Below are 14,056 nucleotides of genomic sequence, written 5' to 3'. Positions count from 1 at the left end.
GTGAAGCTCCATATAAATGTGTCCCATGACTTTAGTGGTGGTATGGTTAGCACAATCACAGCCTGGGTTGCAGATTCAAAAGTCATGGGTTCAATTCTGCTGGATTTGTGTGACAACTGTGCACATATGAGCAGAAGAAAACTTTCATCCAGCCTGGGCAATATAGTGAGACCTTGTCTCTACAAAAAATATAAACAATTAGCCAAGTCTGGTGGTGCATGCCTGTAGTCCCAGCTACTGGACAAGATGAAGTGGGAGAATCCACTTGAGCCTAGGAGGAGGAGGCGGCAGTGAGCCGAGATTGCACCACTGCACTCCAGCCTCTGCAACAGGGAAAGACCCTGTCTCAAGAAGAAAGAAAGAAATAGAAAACATTCATCCAAAACAGACATAGTATCATCCTTCATCAGTCTTACTGTGACTCAAGTCTGCCAGTACAGAGGAATTGGCTTACAACAAGACAATTGATTAACAATTCAAGAAGGGGCCAATATTATTGTCATGTTAGTGCAATGGGCTGCTGAGATGACTGGCTGAGTTTTTCTTTCTGCAAGGATGTGATTTAATGAAGCTTTCAGAGTAGAGCATGCCGTGTTGCCATGGAGTAATGTGTAGGTGGTACATGTGGAATTGTGTTTCAAATGCAACCCTACTGTATATATATATATTTGAAGAATGGTTCTTTTTTGTTAGTTTGTTTTGGGACACTTTAGTATAATTCAAGATATCTGAGAGAAAAGGCCCATGATCATTTTGCTCTTTCTAAAATAAATTGTTGGGCTCTGATTTCTTCTTTTAAAATCAAAATTAATTTGTTAAAACATTTAAATTACATCAATCATTCCCCACCCCTACCTCTTTTCTTGAATTGTGTTTGTAGTGCTTGTATTGTTATTTCCTTAGAAACAATTATTTATTCACTGACTTAATTCATTTTTATTTCTACTGGTTTTTTTTGTACTCATTATTTTCCTGTTATACAACTGGTTCAGATTATAGTTTTTTCTGTGTCTTGTTTTTTAGTGCTGTCACTTAGGAGTACATACAAATGCCAGGCATGGTGGCTCATGCCTGTAATCCCAGCACTTTGGGAGGCCAAGGCAATAGGATTGCTTGAGCCTAGGAGTTTGAGACCAACCAGGGTAACATAGGGAGACCCTGTCTCTACAAAAAATAAGAAAATTAGCTGGGTAGGGTGGTGCATGCCTCTGGGCCCAGCTACTCTGGAGGCTGAGGTGGGAGGATTGCTTGGGCCTGGGAGGTTTAGGCTGCAGGGAGCTGTCTTCATGCCACTGCACTCCAGCCTGAGCAAGACAGTGAGACCTTATCTCAAAAAAAAAAAAAAAGTATATACAAGAGCAATTTAGAAACATACATACATGAAACATTTTTCACAAAGTGAGTTTTCCTACATAAGGAGTTATATTTTGTTACTGAGCCTGGTATATGGAAATATGGTTAACAGATAATAAGAATGAGAAATGAGAACTTCCCCCCACTTTTCCTGCCATTATATTAACCAATTTATCTTTGATTAGCTGCTCTATGTAAAAAGTAATGTTATGGCAGACAAAACTTGTTTCAGGCTTTGAAAGTGATGGCAGCAGCAGCAGCTGTCTGGTGCGGCTACCATCATACCAGCTGCTGCAGGGCATGGGGACGAGGCGGACACCCCCTCACTTTCCCCCACAGCTTGCAGGGGGGAGCAGCACAACAGGGGAGCAGGGAGATCAGGCAGAGAGGGATCCCAATGTGCAGCTGGGGGCTCTTAGGGGCTGGGAGAAGGTAAAGCCCGCCCTTGTTCCTATCTGCTTCGCAGCTGCAGCTGCCCAAACCAGTGGCTGCAGATTTAGATATTCCTGCACTCTTGGGAGCCCAGGAAGGCTCCCCTGCCCTTGCAGGCTTGGAATTCCCTGCTCCTGCTGCGTGGCTTCTCCCTACTGTTGGCACCAGCTCTGATCTTGGAGCAAAGTCTGGCCAAGCCTGGGTGCCATGAATGGCAGGAGGCAGACAGATTCCTGGGTGGAAGGGGCCAGGGAGGGCCAGAAGGCTGCGGAAGGGGCTTCCAGATCCACCGACTGGAGTGGGGACTTGTGGTGCCTTTTCTGGACCTGCCCATGAACCAATTGGCACATGCTTCCTACCCTATGAGGTCCATAGACGCAACTCCCACCCCGCCCCCCAGCTCAGCCAGAGCAGAGCAGAGGACGGAGAAGCCCTAGAGGACCAGCTGCAGAGAAGAGCTGCCCTCTCTGTGGAGAGCTGGGAAGATGATGGGATGACCAGCTGCAGAGAGGAGCTACTCTATCTGCTGAGAGCTGAGCACCCATTGGGAGGAGCCTCCTCCCTGCTGAGAACTGCAGAGTTGATGGGACAAGCTTCCTGTAGAAAGGAGCCACCCACTGTGGCTCTCCTCTGAGAGACAGGGTTTCACCATGTTGGCCAGGCTGGTCTCGAACTCCTGACCTCAGGTGATCCACCTGCCTCAGCCTCCCAAAGTGCTGGGATTACAGTCATGAGCCACTGCACCAATTTAAAATTAAGTGTTCCAGCACTTAATACAGCTCCTCTTCGTCCTGTTCACACTTCATTTGTCTACATACCTCATTCTTCCTGGATTCTTTCTGGATGTGGGACAAGAACTTGGGCAAAGGTGCCACCGGACACTCCAAAGAAGAAGCAACACCCCAAGGATCCCAAAACATAAGCCTATGTTGTTCTAATAGCACAGACCAGGCATGCATTTCCATTTGGTATCTGAGTAGAACTTACCGTTCCGTGAAAGCTGACTGGACAGAATGTGTAACTACCCTGTCCGTTTCAAAAGCCATGTGGTTGATAATGTTCATCTTGGCCAGGTGTTTTTATTGTAAGTCATTTCAAGTCCTTTTTGGAAACAGGGATGCCAATGAAATAAGTACACTAAATAAACAAGGATATATGGACAGATTTTTTTTTCTTCTCAGAATCAGCACAGTACTAACCCTGAAGATGGAGAGTCATAGGTTTGAGGATCAGTATCGGGGCATTCTGGATCATCTTTCAGAGTGGTAGTCCAAGCTAAAAGCCCAGTTCCACTGCACAGGGTACATGAGTCAGCTGAGGCAATGTTTGGCTGAGAAGAAGAAAAATGACTCAAAAGCTAGTGTGGACACCTAAAGCCAGGATGATGTTCCAACAAGCTGATGATTTATAGAGCATTGGTGCAACCAGCCTTCTACCTCATGCAAAACCCAGAGAGTAGCCTCATATGGACCCTTTTGCTACTTTTTTGCTGGCCTCCACCACCAGCTACACTTAATTTTAAATTGGTGCAGTGGCTCATGACTGTAATCCCAGCACTTTGGGAGGCTGAGGCAGGTGGATCACCTGAGGTCAGGAGTTCGAGACCAGCCTGGCCAACATGGTGAAACCCTGTCTCTACTGAAAAAAACAAAAACAAAAACAAAAAACAAAAAAAAAATTAGCTGGGCCTGGTGGTGCGTGCCTGTAATCCCAGCTACTCAGGAGACTGAGGCGGGAGAATTGCTTGAACCTGGGAGGCAGAGGTTGCAGTGAGCCGAGATCACCCCATTACACTCCAGCCTGGGCAACAAGAGCAAGTCAGAAATACACATACACAAAACATTTTTCACAAAGTGAGTTTTCCTACATAAGGAGTTATATTTTGTTATTGAGCCTGCTATAGGGAAATACGGTTAACAGATAATAAGATAATAATAAACTCCATCTCAAAATAAATAAATATAAATAAATAAATTGGTGAATGAGAATTTACTTAGAGTCCTCTGCATGAGTTTCTCCCCAATCTGCAAGTCTAATGGGGTGACTACCTCTGACTGCTTATGTTGGACTTCACTGTATATGTTTATACGTATAAAATATTGAGATAAAGGCAGTGTGTTTTGATTGATAGGTGTTATTAGTCTGCTAGGATTGCTGGAACAAAGTACCATAAACAGGTTGCACCTAAGAATCTTCCAGAATCCTACTGGTGCTAACTCTCCATGGGTTGGTTATTGTCATTGTGTCCCCCCAAAATTCATGTTAATATCCTAACCCCAAGAAGCTTAGAATGTCAGCTTATTTGGATATAAAGTTGTTGCAGATGTAATTAGTTATGATGTGGTCATGCTGGAGTAGGGTGGGCCCTTAATTTCAATATGACTGGTGTTCCGATAAAACGGGAATATGTGGACACAGACGTGGCTCAAACAACAAAAATGTATCATCTGACAGGTCTGGAGGCTAGAAGTCCAAAATGAAGGTGTCTGCAGGGCCATGCTCCCGCTGAAGGCATTAAGGAATCATCTGTTCCAGGTTTCCCTCCCAACTTCTGGTAGTTCCTTGTCTTGCGGCAGCAAACTCCAGTCTTCACACAGCATTCTCCCTTTGTGTGTGTCTGTATCCACATATTCCCATTTTATGAGAACACTAGTCGTATTGAATTTAAGGCCCACCCTGCTCCAGCATGACCTCATCATAACTAATTACATCTACAACAACCTTACAGCCAAATAAGCTGACATTCTGAGGTTCTTGGGGTTAGGATGTCGACATGAATTTTGGGGGGACACAATGACAATAACCAGCCTACGGAGGGTTAGCACCAGTAGGATTCTGCAAGATTCTTGGGTGCAACCTTATTTTGCACAAAAGATCACTGGACAGTAGAGAACAAATTATTTTTTAAATTAAATTAAGTAAAGGATCTTCCCTTTAGATAACAATGAAGGCTCCTGTATGTTTACGCATGCCTTTCTTTTTCTTTCCTTTTTTTTTCTTTTTTTCTTTTTTTTTTTTTTGAGACAGTCTTCTGCTGCTGCCCAGGCTAGGGTGCAGTGGTGCTATCTCAGATCACTGCAACCTCTTCTGCCTCCCAGGTTCAAGCAATGCTCCTGCTTCAGCCTTCCAAGTAGCTGGGATTACAGGTGCTCACCACCACGCCAGGCTAATTTTTGTATTTTTAGTAGAAATGGGGTTTCACCATGTTGACCAGGCTGGTCTTGAATTTCTGACCTCAAGTGATCTGCCCGCCTCGGCCTCCCGAAGTACTGGGATTATAGGCGTGAGCCACCGCGCCCGGCCTTCTCATGCCTTTCTCCCAATCCAGTGGCCCCTCTCCTCCTCTCTGTCTCTCTGAATCTTCCCCATCATCTCAGCTCCAGCTGACCTTATTGTCATCAGGAAATCTTTGTTCTCATTGGCAGGGACCTTGCCCAACTCTGCACTTGCAATCTTCACCACCAACCTCTAGTAATTTGGTCCATTCTGTCTCCTGATTTTTTTCTAGCTGATATTTAAAGCTTGTATACCACCATATGTTATCTATCATGCCATGCATTTATTAGGTTCCTGGCATTTATAAATTGAGCACTTCCTGGTTTTATTATGAAAAGGAACTCTGATACTTAGGCACATGAAACTTTCCCACCTTAAGATTAATCACCTTAATTAATCTTAAGAGTAGATATGTAGGCCAGGCACAATGGCTCACGCCTGTAATCCCAGCACTTTAGGAGGGCAAGACGGGCAGATCATGAGGTCAGGAGTTTGAGACCAGCCTGGCCAATATGGTGAAACCCGGTACAAAAATTAGCCGGGTGTTGTGACATGTTCCTGTAGTCCCAGATACTCGGGAGACTGAGGCAGAAGAATCACTTGAACCTGGGAGGTGGAGGTTGCAGTAAGTCAAGATTGCGCCACTGTACTCCAGTCTGGTGACAGAGCAAGACTCCGTCTCAAAAAAAAGAAAAAGAAAGAAAAGAAAAAAGAGTGGATGTGTGAACGTGTTGGAGTGGAGTTGAGGAGTGAGGTGGCAACGAGTCTGTTAATCATTGAGTACTCAGCTGACTATTCATTGTCCAAAAAGCAAGCCAGCTGCCATTTTCCACTTTGATAACATAAGCAAATTGCTGAGAATGTATATGCCATCATGTATCTGGGAATTTGAGAGTTTCCAGGGACATCAGAGTCTATTGGGCCTGTCTCTGTAACAAGGTTATGTGCTCCTTGAAGGCGAGAAACTTTTCTTTTACTTCTTAAAGCCCAGCATAATTCTGGGGGCAGAGGCATGCTTATTAATGTATTACATTAGCATTAGTGAAGCCAGAGATTTCCTGAATGTAAATAAAGTAAATAAAGAGAAATGTGGCCAGGCGCAGTGACTCACACCTGAAATCTCAGCACTTTGGGATTCTGAGGCAGGCAGACACTGGAGGTCAGGAGTTCGAGATCAGCCTGGCCAACATGGTGAAACCCTGTCTCTACTAAAAAGAAAAATTAACCAGGCATGATGGGGGCGCCAGTAATCCCAGCTACTCAGGAGGCTGAGGCAGGAGAAGCGCTTGAATCCAGGAGGCAGAGGTTACAGTGAGCCAAGATCACGCCACTGCACTCCAGTCTGGGCAGCAGAGTGAGACTGTCTCAAAATAGAAAAAAAGAAAAATGTGTTCTTACTGTAATAGACTCAGTAAATATTTTGCAAGTAAACATAAATTTACTATAATTACCAAGTGGAGTTTGCCATTTTAATTTTGAATAGTATGTACTATGGTTTGAATATGCCCTCCAAAATTCATGCTGAAATTTAAGTGCCATTGTGACAGGTTTTTTGTTTTGTTTGGTTTTGTTTTTGTTTTTTGAGATGGAGTTTCACTCTTATCACCCAGGCTGGAGTGCAATGGCCCGGTCTTGGCTAACCGCATCCTCTGCCTCCTGGGTCAAGTGATTCTCCTCTCTCAGCCTCCCAAGTAGCTGGGATTACAGGTGCCTGCTGCCACGCCTGAGTATTTTTTGTATTTTTAATAGAGACAGGGTTTCACCATGTTGCTCATGCTGGTCTCAAACTCCTGACCTCAGGCAATCCACCTGCTTCGGCCTCCTAAAGTGCTGGGATTACAGGCGTGAGACACTGTGCCCAGCCTGTGACAGGTTTAAGAGGTGGGACTGTTAAGAGGTGTTTAGGCCATGAGGACTCTGCCCTCATGAATAGATTAATGTTGTTGTTGTAGGAATGAGTTTGTTATAAAAGCCAATTTGGCCCTCTCTTGCCCTCGCCCTCTCTTGCTCTTCTGCCTTCGGCCATGGGATCATGGAGCACTAAAGTCTTCACCAGATGTCAGCATCATGCACTTGGACTTCCAGGACTCCAGAACCATGAGCCAAATAAACTTCTTTTCCTTATAAATGACCTAGCCTGTGGCATTCTGTTATAGCAACACAAAATGGACTATATATGTGACATATGCTTTTAAATGTCATAAAAATTGCAACCATATATTAACCTTTCTAAAACATTGAGAGTAATATTTCTTTAGAGTAAGTGAAAACTTATACATTTAAAAAAATGGATGAGACTTCTAAGGTATAATATAAAAGTATATATGCCTGAAATAGGAAGGCAAAATAAATTAAATATTTTAATTGGAAAATTGATATTTAACTATATTTGCCCCCCTATGACTTAGAGTAGTCTCGACATTATACTTTTCTATCTAGTGTGCTGAAATATGCCTTGATGATAAATTCAACTAATAACTACATGTACTATCTTGTATTTTTGCAGTTAGTTGAATGAACAGGTTTAGTTAACATTAGTCATAGAACTCCGGGCCATGGTATGATTAAATAATATTGAATTTATAATTCATTCTAAATATGAGTTTTATATTTAGATTCCTGTTGAGATATCACATAGAATAAAATAATTTACTGTAATTCTTTCTGCAAGCTTTTAAATAAATTATATGAAGTAAGACTGCTGCCTGCTGGTCACGATGTGTTACTTCACTCACATTTCAAACTTGTTTTTCACTATAGCAGAGGATGTGATAAATACAATTCAAAGCGATGCAATATAAAGACTTTTGAGATGTCCTAGATTGTCACAAATTATTGATGCTTGAACGTTCTAATAATTATCATTCCCACAAGCTTTTCGTGTTTGTCCTTCCCTCTTGGTGACCGTTGATAACAAATCTCTGGCTGCATATTTCTGAGTCTTTGAAATGTACAATTTAGGGGCTAAGTTGCATTTATGCTACTTTCTCTTGAGCAGTGTGAGCTAAGCATCCATCTGTAGGTGAGAGATCTCTTAAGTGTTGCTGAACCTGCTGCATAACTGCATTCCTTTACCTTATCTTTTTCTGACAACATCTCACAAACATATTGGCAATGCTGCTTTGTCCTCTTCTGGAACCCCAGCATAAAGATATCCCCCACTCCTCTCACTGGCTCTGAGCCCAGCCCCAAGGTCACCCATCACTCAGGTGATCCTCAGCTCATCCCTAAGATGACACAGTCTTGTATCATGACTCTAGGGCAGCAGTTCCCAACCTTTTTGGCACCAGGGACTGGTTTTGTGGAAGACAATTTTTCCACAAACCGGGGTTGGGGGGATGGTTTTGGGATGATTCAAGTGCATTACATTTATTGTGAACTTTATTTCTATTTTTATTACATTGCAATATATAATGAAAGATTAGACAAGTCACCATAATGTAGAATCTGGAAGCCCTGAGCTTGTTTTCCTGCAACTTGATGGTTCCACCTGGGGGAGACGATAGACAGTGACAGATCATCCGGCATTACATTCTCATAAGGAGTGTGCAACCTACATCCCTGGCATGTGCAGTTACAATAGGGTTCATGCTCCTATGAGAATCTAATGCCCCTGCTGACCTGACAGGAGGCGGAGCTCAGGAGGTAATGCAGTGACGGGGAATGACTGTAAATACAGATGAAGCTCACCTCCTGCTGTGCGGCCCAGTTCCTAATGGGCCATGGACTGGGGGTTGGGCAGCCCTACTCTAGGGGACAGATAACCGGAGTTTGAAGGCCTGCTCTACCCCTGGCTACCTCAATTACTCATTTTGGTTGTGATGAGCATGCAATCCTTTTATAATAAGTAAAATAATAAGTTGTTATAAACATCCTTCCCTAAATGCTTCAACCACCAACCTGCCCTGACCTGAGGCTGATACTGAGTTCCAAGGGGCTCAGGTTTAAGAAACAAAGTGCAGATGCAAGTTCTTGGGTGTCAGTTTCAGTTCCGACACATTGCTCCACCTTCTCCTTATTCCCAAGAATACCAAATTATGCACATCCTGTCTGCTCTCCCCAGACTTACTGAGCATGTTGAAATTAAATTGTACCCTGACAACTTGAAAATCCTTTTCATGATTAAGACAAATATTTATGGAACACTTTCCAGGTAGCAAGAACTTGCTAAATACTGCATTTAAAAAGATGAATGTGCTTTCCAAATGCTTAATTTGCATCATGAACACCACTTATTCAGGATGGCCAAGAGAGACCCAGCCAGCAGAGGTATCTATCAACTCTATTGAGGAAAAAAAGGCAAACATGAGAAACTTCAGGCATGTGAAATTTGTAAGACCAAGAAAGGTAAAAAGGAAATCTTGATAAATTCAAATGTGACATTATGTAACAGCCAGGAAAGTTACTTTGTTGTTGGGATTAAAATAGTTAAGAGATTTTTGTGAACTTCTTCTGGACAGGGGCTCTTTTCCTGGTCTTGTATTTCCAGCACCTCTCAGAGTAGCTGCATATAGTTAGCACTTAATTAACATTTATTGAACTAATTGCCTCACTTGCTCTTGCTTACTGAAACAGTCATAATCATTATCCCCTTCATCTAGCAAATACAAAGTTAGGCGGAATGCGCACAGACTAAGTAAGAAACAGACAAGCGAAGCTGGAGAAGCTTCAAATGTTTGGAGGGCGCCCGGGGCATTTCTCCCCAGGCTCCAGATGAATTCTGTGGTGCTCAGGGTGATGCAGGAAACTCGGAGTCCCTGGGATTGCAAAGTCTGTCTGCCAAGGAAGGAGGTCTTCAAAGTACACGAGAAAGGAAAACGAGAATAAAAAATGGATTTGGCAGTAAAGATGAGGGAGAAAGTCATGCGTCACATCTCGGTGAACCTTTTAACTGCTGATAATAGACATGTATAGCAGAGTCTTCTAAGGCTCACAAATAACAACAATGATGCTATGTGCTTTGCATGCATTACCTAAGTTAATGTTCAAAACAACTGGAAGCAGATTTGCCCCATTTTACAAATGAGGAGGAAACCAAGGTTCTGGGAGGTTGCTAGTTGGTTGGTGCAAGAGGCCTAGATTTCTGCGTATCTCGGCTTTCAACCTGCCTTTCTCCCTAAGCTTAATTATTTCTAGCTTTTGATTTAAAGTGAGAGACTTGAGATTCTTCCTTTCACTTAAACACTTAGAGGCTATTGTAAGATTCCTTTTTTTTTTTTTTTTTTTTTTTTGAGGCAGGGTCTGGCTCTGTCACCCAGGCTAGAGTGTGGTGGCACGATCTTGGCTCACTGCAGCCACCACTTCCTGGGCTCAGGTGATTCTTTCATCTCAGCCTCCCAAGTAGCTGGGACTACAGGTGTGCACCAGGGTGCTAGTTAATTTTTGTAGTTTTTGTAGAGACAGGGTTTCTCCATGTTGCCCAGGCTGGTCTTGAACTTCTGGACTCAAGTGATCTGCCTGCCTCAGCATCTTAAAGTGCTGGGATTACAGGCTATTGTAGGTTTGTTTGTTTATTTATTTATTTATTTACTGAGATGGAGTCTCACTGTGTCACCCAGGTTGGAGTGCAGTGGCACAATCTCAGCTCACTGCAACCTCTACTTCCCAGGTTCAAGCAATTCTCCTGCCTCAGCCTCCCAAGTAGCTGGAATTACAGGCATGTGCCACCATGCCTGGCTAGGTGTATTGTTTTGTTTTATTTTGTATTTTAGGAGTGATTTGTATTTTTAGGAGAGATGAGGTTTCACCATGTTGGCCAGGCTGGTCTCGAACTCCTGGCCTCCAATGATCCACCCGCCTTAGCCTCCCAAAGTGCTAGGATTACAGGCATGATCCACTCTGCCCGGCTGGTATTGTAGGATTCTTTTATTTTTATTTATTCATTTATTTTTGAGACAGAGTCTCACTCTGTCGCTCAAGCTGGAGTGCAGTGGCGCGATCTTGGCTCACTGCAAGCTCCACCTCACGGGTTCACGCCATTCTCCTGCCTCAGCCTCCCAAGTAGCTGGGACTACAGGTGCCCGCCACCATGCCCAGCTAATTTCTTGTATTGTTTTTAGTAGAGACGGGGTTTCACTGTGTTGGCCAGGATGGTATTGATCTCCTGACCTCGTGATCCACCCGCCTCAGCCTCCCAAAGTGCTGGGATTACAGGTCATGCCCAGCCTATTGTAGGATTCTTAATTGGCCTAATTTCAATATTGTTGCATCTCAGAAAATAGGGAGTCCTGAGAAGATGGGGAAATGGCTGGTATATGAAACAACACACACAACATTTATTGAAGTTTGCTATCTTACAGGGGCAGAGTTCGTGGCACCCCCAAAAATTACAATAGTAATGTCAAAGATAATTATCAAACAAAATGACATATATAATAATAATTAAAAAGTGAAATATTGTGAGAATTACCCAAATGAGACACAGAGACAGAAAGTGAAGGCATGCGGTTGGAAAAATGGCGCTGATGCCGAAGGTTGCCACCAACTTTCCCTATGTAAGAAATGCAGTCTCTGCAAAGTGTTATAAACTGAAGCTCAATAAAGTGAGGCAGGCCTGCACACTCCTTGTTTTCCTCTGCTGCTGCCATGCTGGTCTCCTGCCTGTTCCTGGGCTGCTGAATTGAGGAGGCTCAAACTTGCTTTAGGGCCTTGCTCTTCCCTCAGCCACTGCTTGTCTAACATGGGTCTTTTCTCACCTTCTCAATGAGGACTGAGCTACCTCCCAAATGAACGCTGCAACATGCCCCTCCCCTGCATTCCCAGACCCTCTTCTTTACCCTCTCCAACCCATCACGGTCCTTTTACACTTCTAACATACTATGCAATGCACTTATTTATTATGCTTATTCCTTTTTATTTTTTATTTTTTTGAGACAGAGTCTTGCTCTGTTGCCCAGGCTGAAGTGCAGCGCCCTGATCTTGGCTCACTGTGAGAGGTGACAATGGCTAGCAGCCCTCACTCTCAGCACCTCCTCGGCCTCCACGTTCACTCTGGTGGTGCTTGAGGAGCCCTTCAGCCCACCACTTCACTGTGAGAGTCCCTCTCTGGGCTGGCCAAGCGGGCTACCTCTGCTTGCGGGGACGTGTGGAGGGAGAGGCGCGGACAGGAACCAAGACTGCGCATGGAGCTTACAATTCAGCACAAGTTCCGGCGGGCCCAGGCGCGGGCTCCGAGGGCCCTGCACTCAGAGCTGCCTGCGGCCCTGGGCAGTGAGGGGCTTAGCACCTGGGCCAGCAGCTGCAGAGGGTGCACCGGGTCCCCCAGCACTGCTGGCCCTCATGCACTGCACTCGAATTCTCACCAGGCCTCAGCCGCCTCCCCGCGGGGCGGGGCTCGGGACCTGCAGCCCACCATGTTGAACCGCCCCCTCTGCCAGGGAACACAACTGCAACCTCTGCTTCCTGGGTTCGAGTGATTCTCTTGCCTCAGCGTCTCGAATACCTGGGACTACAGGTGCATGCCACCACTCCCAGCTAATTTTTCTATTTTTAGTAGAGGTGGGGTTTCACCATATTGGCCAGGCTGGTTTTAAACTCCTGACCTCAAGTGATCCCCCCGCCTTGGCCTCTCAAAGTGCGAGGATTACAAGTGTGAACCACTGAGCCTGGCCTATGATGCTTATTACTTATGGACTTTCCCCATACTTGAACGTAAGCTCCATGATAACAAGTACCTATTCACTGATAGGTCACAAGCACTCCAAACGACTCCTGGCAACGTGGGCATCCATATACACAGTTTCAATAAACATACCCTTTTGTTAGCAAATAAAAATGGGATTGTATTGTACAAACTGCCTTACAAAGGCTCTTCAGCCTCATATTTTTTGAATGTGTTCTTATGTCAATAGACATACTGTGTCCAGAATTGGTGGGTTCTTGGTCTTGCTGACTTCAAGAATGAAGCCACGGACCCTCGTGGTGAGTGTAACAGTTCTCAAAGATGGTAGTCTGGAGTTTGTTCCTTCAGATGTTCAGATGTGTCCATAGTTTCTTCCTTCTGGTGGGTTAGTGGTTTCGCTGACTTCACGAGTGAAGCTGTAGACCCTCCCATGGAGTGTTACAGCTCTTAAAGGCAGTAGTCTGGAGTTGTTCATTCTTCCCAGTGGGTTCATAGTCTTGCCGGTCTTGCCAGCTTCGTGAGTGAAAGTGCAGACCTTTCTGGTGAGTGTTACAGCTCATAAAGGTGGCATGGACCCAAAGAGTGAGCAGCAGCAAGATTTATTGTAAAGAACGAAACAACAGAGCTTCCACAGTGTGGAAGGTGACCCGAGCCGGTTGCCCCTGACTGGCTGGGGCAGCCTGCTTTTATTCCCTTATCTGACCCCACCCACATCCTGCTGATTGGTCCATTTTACAGAAAACTGATTGGTCCGTTTTGACAAAGAGTGCTGATTGGTGAGTTTACAATCCCTGAGCTAGACACAGAGTGTTGATTGGTGCATTTACAATCCTCTAGCTAGACACAAAGGTTCTCCAAGTCCCCACCAGATTAGCTAGACACAGAGCATGATTGGTGTGTTTACAAACCTTGAGCTAGACACAGAGTGCTGGACAGAAAAGTTCTCCAAGTCTCCACTAGGTTAGCTAGATACAGAGTACTGATTGGTGTATTTACAAACCCTGAGCTAGACACAGAGTGCTGAATGGTGTATTTAGGATCCCTTAGCTAGACATAAAAGTTCTCCAAGTCCCCGCTAGACTCAGGAGCCCAGCTGGCTTCACCTAATGGATGCTGCACCTGGGCTGCTGGCAGAGCTGCCTGCTAGTCCCGAGCCCCACCTGAACTCCTCAGCCCTTGGGCAGTCGATGGGACTGGGCGCCACCGAGCAGGGGGCGGCACCTGTCAGGGAGGCTCGGGTCTGAGGGAGCCCACCGGGGAGGGGGCTGCTTGGACATGGCCGGCTGCAGGTCCCGAGCCCTGCCCCTCGGGGAGGCGGCTGAGGCCCCGCGAGAATTTGAGCGTGGTGCATGCGAGCTGGCAGTGCTGGGGGAC

Source organism: Rhinopithecus bieti, unplaced genomic scaffold, assembly GCF_001698545.2.
Source record: "Rhinopithecus bieti isolate Rb0 unplaced genomic scaffold, ASM169854v2 scaffold_66246, whole genome shotgun sequence".
Classification (NCBI taxonomy): Eukaryota; Metazoa; Chordata; class Mammalia; order Primates; family Cercopithecidae; genus Rhinopithecus; species Rhinopithecus bieti.
This window is presented reverse-complemented; position numbering follows the sequence as displayed.